The sequence below is a fragment of the Bos taurus genome, chromosome 2 (genome assembly GCF_002263795.3).
Source record: "Bos taurus isolate L1 Dominette 01449 registration number 42190680 breed Hereford chromosome 2, ARS-UCD2.0, whole genome shotgun sequence".
Lineage (NCBI taxonomy): Eukaryota > Metazoa > Chordata > Mammalia > Artiodactyla > Bovidae > Bos > Bos taurus.
Window position 1 is genome coordinate 9,772,211 of NC_037329.1, and position 4,749 is coordinate 9,776,959.

Below are 4,749 nucleotides of genomic sequence, written 5' to 3' on the forward strand. Positions count from 1 at the left end.
GGCTCAACAAAGCTGTCTGAGCCAAAGGAATAGGAATGTCCCATACCATTTCCATGTGTGGTTGTCCAGGAAGCATAATGAGGATGAAGATTTGCCAAACAAGCAAGCTGTATATGTTGGCTACCTAAGTCCCCATCACCACGGTCAAAATCTACAGCCAGTATGGATGAGGACTAACAGCCAACTATAAAATAAAGTTATAAAACTGCCAAAAAAAAAAAAAACTTTTGCTGTCTTAAGTGGATACAGGAGATTCTTTACAGAATTACAGATTTTACCAGTTATAAATTGGATTCATCTGCTGGTACCAAAGAACTGAAATGCTAGTGTTCCAGCAAGAGAGAAGTTTGTATTTTTCTCATAGAAAATAAGTCCAGAGCTGGGAAGGCAGATCCAGTCATTTCAGGCACCGCCATCTCTTTCTATTTATCGTCTTCAAAGTTGGCTAAAACAGTTGCCAATGCTTTGGCTCTGGCGTCCACATCCCAGGCAGGAAGCAAATGTAAAGAACAGCAGAAAGGTGCATGCTAATGACATGTTCTCTTTGGACGGGGTGTTGCTAGAAGTTTAACAGATGTGTAAAACAACAGTGACTTAAACAAGAGCAAAGTGTTCTTTCTTAGGGAGCTTCACAACCTAAGTTCGTGATGGCAATGTTGCTCCAAAGCAGCCTCAAAAATTCAGCCTCCTTTTTTCTTGTTGGCTATCTCTTAGTGACTTTCATTCCAAGATCATCTCAAGGGTCAAAATAGCTGCTCCAGCTTACACCACCACGTGGTGCTGTGATTCATAATAAGAAGTATATATATTTGGTCTTCATCCTGGTTTCTGGCACAGAGCCCCTAAACCTTTGGAATTTCCTAAGTGATCAGAGAGATAAAAGTATCTTTTGTTATTCATAGCAAACACCTTTCAACCACATCTGTTTGTGTTAACAAGGTGACTTCAGAAAGCTCCTAAAGATGCAGGCTGGTTGCCAGGGTAACCAACCCTGCCTAGGTGCTGGGACAGAGGTGTTTTCTAGAGAAGGCATGGAAGCTCTGTCCCTCTTCCCATATATCTGCTCTGTGTATCTCTTCCATCTGGTTGTTCCTGGGATGTTTCCTTTTATAATAAACTGGTAATCCAGTAGTACACTGTTTGACTTCTGTGAATCACTCTAGAAATTAACTGAACCCATGAAATGAGCTGTGGGAACATGTCATTTATAGCCTCTGTCAGAGCACAGATGGTGACAAAATGGGCTTCTGACTGGCAGCAGGGGAGGTGGAGGGGTGGGGAGTGGGTGAGCAGTTTGGTGGGACTGAACCTTTAACTTGTGGGATGTGACACTATCTCCAGGTAGACAGTGTCAGAATTGAGTTACATTTAAGACACGCAGCTGGTGATTGTTACTGAAATGTAAGTCCACGTGCTCATGGCACAGTGAGGCCAGCGATACCAAAACATCGGAGTTTAGAACAGAGAAGGGTTTACTGAGGGCCAAGGCAATGGCAACCCACTCTAGTACTCTTGCCTGGAAAATCCCATGGACGGAGGAGCCTGGTAGGCTGCAGTCCATGGGGTCGCGAAGGGTCGGACATGACTGAGCAACTTCACTTTCACTTTTCACGCATTGGAGAAGGAAATGGCAACCCACTCCAGTGTTTTTGCCTGGAGAATCCCAGTGACGGCAGTGCCTGGTAGGCTGCCATCTCAGGGGTCGCACAGTGTCGGACACGACTGAAGTGACTTAGCAGTAGCAGCAACCTTTACAAAGAAAGGTTTACAAGGAGATGGGTGGCTCCTCCCTTAAAAACCCCAAACTCCCGGAGAGCTCTCAGCAAAGCCCTTTCCTAGGAAATGTGAGCGTGGAGCATGGTTAGTTGTTGTAAGCTTCTAAGTGTCAGATCCTTTGTTCTTGAGGTCAGGTCATAGTCAGGTAATGCTGTTCCTGTGATTCTCCACCAAATAGATGTTATTTTGTTCTAATAAGAAAGGGCAAGTTCCCCAGACTCTGCCCAGCCATCATCACTGAAGGAGCCGGGTGCCCAGGACCCAACTGGCCCGCAGGCTCCTCAGGCCGCCCAAACACTGGGGGCAGGTTCCACAGACTGCGACCCAGGTGGACTGCTGCTGTCATGAAGTCGCAGAGACAGGGATGGCGGAGAGGTTCACCTCTGCCTCAAGGCCTGGGCCCGTCCAGTAGGTGGCCTTGGCGAGGGCGGAGGAGCCCTATAGGACACAGACTCCAGTCTGTTCCCTGGGATCCTCCGCCCGAGGCTAGTTGAGGGGGAGGGTCCTGGGGAGAAGGCCAGGATCTCCCTCTTACCTCATTCTCTGCCTGGCGACCACCACTCCTCTGAGAGTTGGCTGAATGAGCCACAAACGGTGTCTCCTTGACAGTTGCTATTTTGGGGAAGGGGCCCACTATGGCGCCAATCAATGGTTGAGCAGGATCACCAACCGCTGCTCATTGAGAGTTGCTTGCTTGGGGGAGGAGCCCACTGCAGTGCTGACCAATGGCTGAGCAGGACCACTAATGGTCCCATGGTAACAGTTGCCTAGTAACAGGGTGGTGGGTGATGGTGCACAGCAAAGGCAGTGTGCTAAGGGCTGCACATGGCCGTACTCTATTACAGTATCACGGAACTGTTTAGCATGTGAAAAACCCACACATCTGGTGTTACAAGCGTTAAGTGTTCTAAGTAGAGTATTGAGAAGAGGGAGTGTGTTTTTTTCAAAAATGTTACTTAATGTATCAATAATCTGGTGAAGAGAGAAAGGGATATAAAAGACAGAGAAGCAAACAGCCCACACTTGCGGCCTTTCCTTTAAAAAAATTTTTTTGGCCAGACGCAGGAGGCATTCGGGAATTTTGTCCCTGGATCAGGGATCCAACCTGTGCCCTCTGCGGTGGAAGTGCAGAGTCTTAACTACTGGACTGCCAAGGAAGTCTCCCAACATTAGCTGCCGTTTCAGGAAGTTTTCTGGATGCTTTCTTGTAACGTTTCTGCTTATATCTCATTTGCCAGAACTTAGTCATATGGCCGTATCTAGCTTCAAGGGAGGTTAAAAAATACAGTATTTTCAAGTAGGCACATTAATAAATCAAATAAGTAAAAATTCTAGTACTAAAGAAGAAGAGACTGGCAGACATTGGTTAGGCAGTACCACATCTCTACAGTGATTTTAAAACATAACCGTATGACTTTACAATAGAACAAGCCTTGGGGAATGAGACAAAGACATCAAGGAATGCATTGTGATTGGGACCAAGGTAGGAGACTCAAAGCTTGGGAAAGAGTATGGAAAAGCAGGCACTGTGTGTGTGCTTTTGGGAGAGTGGGGATATTCAGGGCAAAGGTCAGAAAAGCGTTGAGAAGTTAAGAATAAGAAAGAAAATCATGGCGGGGAGTGTCTCAACTGAAACAATGTAAGAACTAAGGGCCTGAACAAATGTCCTCCGAACATGGACCTTTTTTCTTTCTCCTTTGCTTGGCCTCCTTCACTGACCACTTCTCCCATCCTCAGCTCTCATAGATGTGGCCATCTGTCTCTCTTTTGAAGCCCTTACCTCAGTTGTAAGCTAATACCTATGTGTGCAGTACATAGATTGATACTGTAGCTCCATTAAGGCAGGCACGCTAACTCTTTTTTTGGCAGGCTTTGTATCCCCATGCCCAGCGTGGTGCACAATAAACAATCAATAAACATTTGCCAAGCTGAAATAAATATGTAAGATCATGCTGCTGTTGCTGCTGCTGCTGCTAAGTCGCTTCAGTCGTGTCCGACTCTGTGCGACCCCATGGACTGCAGCCTACCAGGCTTCTCCGTCCATGGGATTCTCCAGGCAAGAACACTGGAGTGGGTTACCATTTCCTTCTCCAATGCATGAAAGTGGAAAGTGAAAGTGAAGTCGCTCAGTTGTGTCTGACTCTTAGCGACCCCATGGACTGCAGCCTACCAGGCTCCTCCATCCAAGGGATTTTCCGGGCAACAGTACTGGAGTGGGGGTGCCATTGCCTTCTCCCATGTAAGGTCATGGTGACGGTAAATAAAGCTGATCGAGTACATAACAAGATAAGGTTTGGTCTTTCCAGAATAGTCTATGAACAATTACAAATTGGAAGACATCAGTTTCCTTGTAACTATACATTACTATTCTGTTCTTTTCCGCCAAGATAGATTTTTACACATATTCTTTTACTTTATCTTTACTTAACTGAATCATCTTGTCTCTGCCTTATCCTGAGCTCCTTCTTCCACATTTTCTTCCAGTCCTGTGACATACATAAATTATCAATATCTGAATGGAGGCCAGAAAGGCATTGCCAAGAATCACAAGAGAATGTAATATTCCTTCCCATTTTATACTTACTGGCTGTGTGACCTTGGGAAATTTATTTAACTGATCTATGCCTCCATTTCCCAACCAGTAAAGTGGAAATAATAAACTGACAGGTCAAGGTTGTTGAAATGATTATGTGAGATAATCTAAGTAAAACTTTTATCAGTAATGTCTTCTGATGTGCATTCAACATATGTTAACAATTACTGCTTGTCCACAGAACAGCATGTTAGAATATGATGCTCACACTTTTCGTGGGAAGGCAAGACCCTTTCTCAATGATCAGTGCACTAGAGACCCTAGCAGACGTAGCAGTGAGAGAAGAGAGGTGGGAGGAAGCAAGGAGAGGGTTTTCCAAGGTCGCACAGCCAGTGAGGGGCAGTACCATGAGGAGGGGTGGTGGGAGAAGGTGATAGAAT

At 45.7% G+C, this 4,749-nt stretch overlaps 1 long non-coding RNA gene across 1 annotated transcript; it reads right to left on the reverse strand.

Moving 5' to 3' along the window:
• Nucleotides 1-253: 253 nt before the first annotated feature.
• LOC132342943 (uncharacterized) lies at nucleotides 254-2,504 on the reverse strand. The gene is made up of 2 exons (XR_009491496.1): nucleotides 2,312-2,504; nucleotides 254-860 (listed from the first exon to the last, which is right to left on the reverse strand). It is a non-coding gene; the product is annotated as an uncharacterized lncRNA (long non-coding RNA).
• Nucleotides 2,505-4,749: the final 2,245 nt, after the last annotated feature.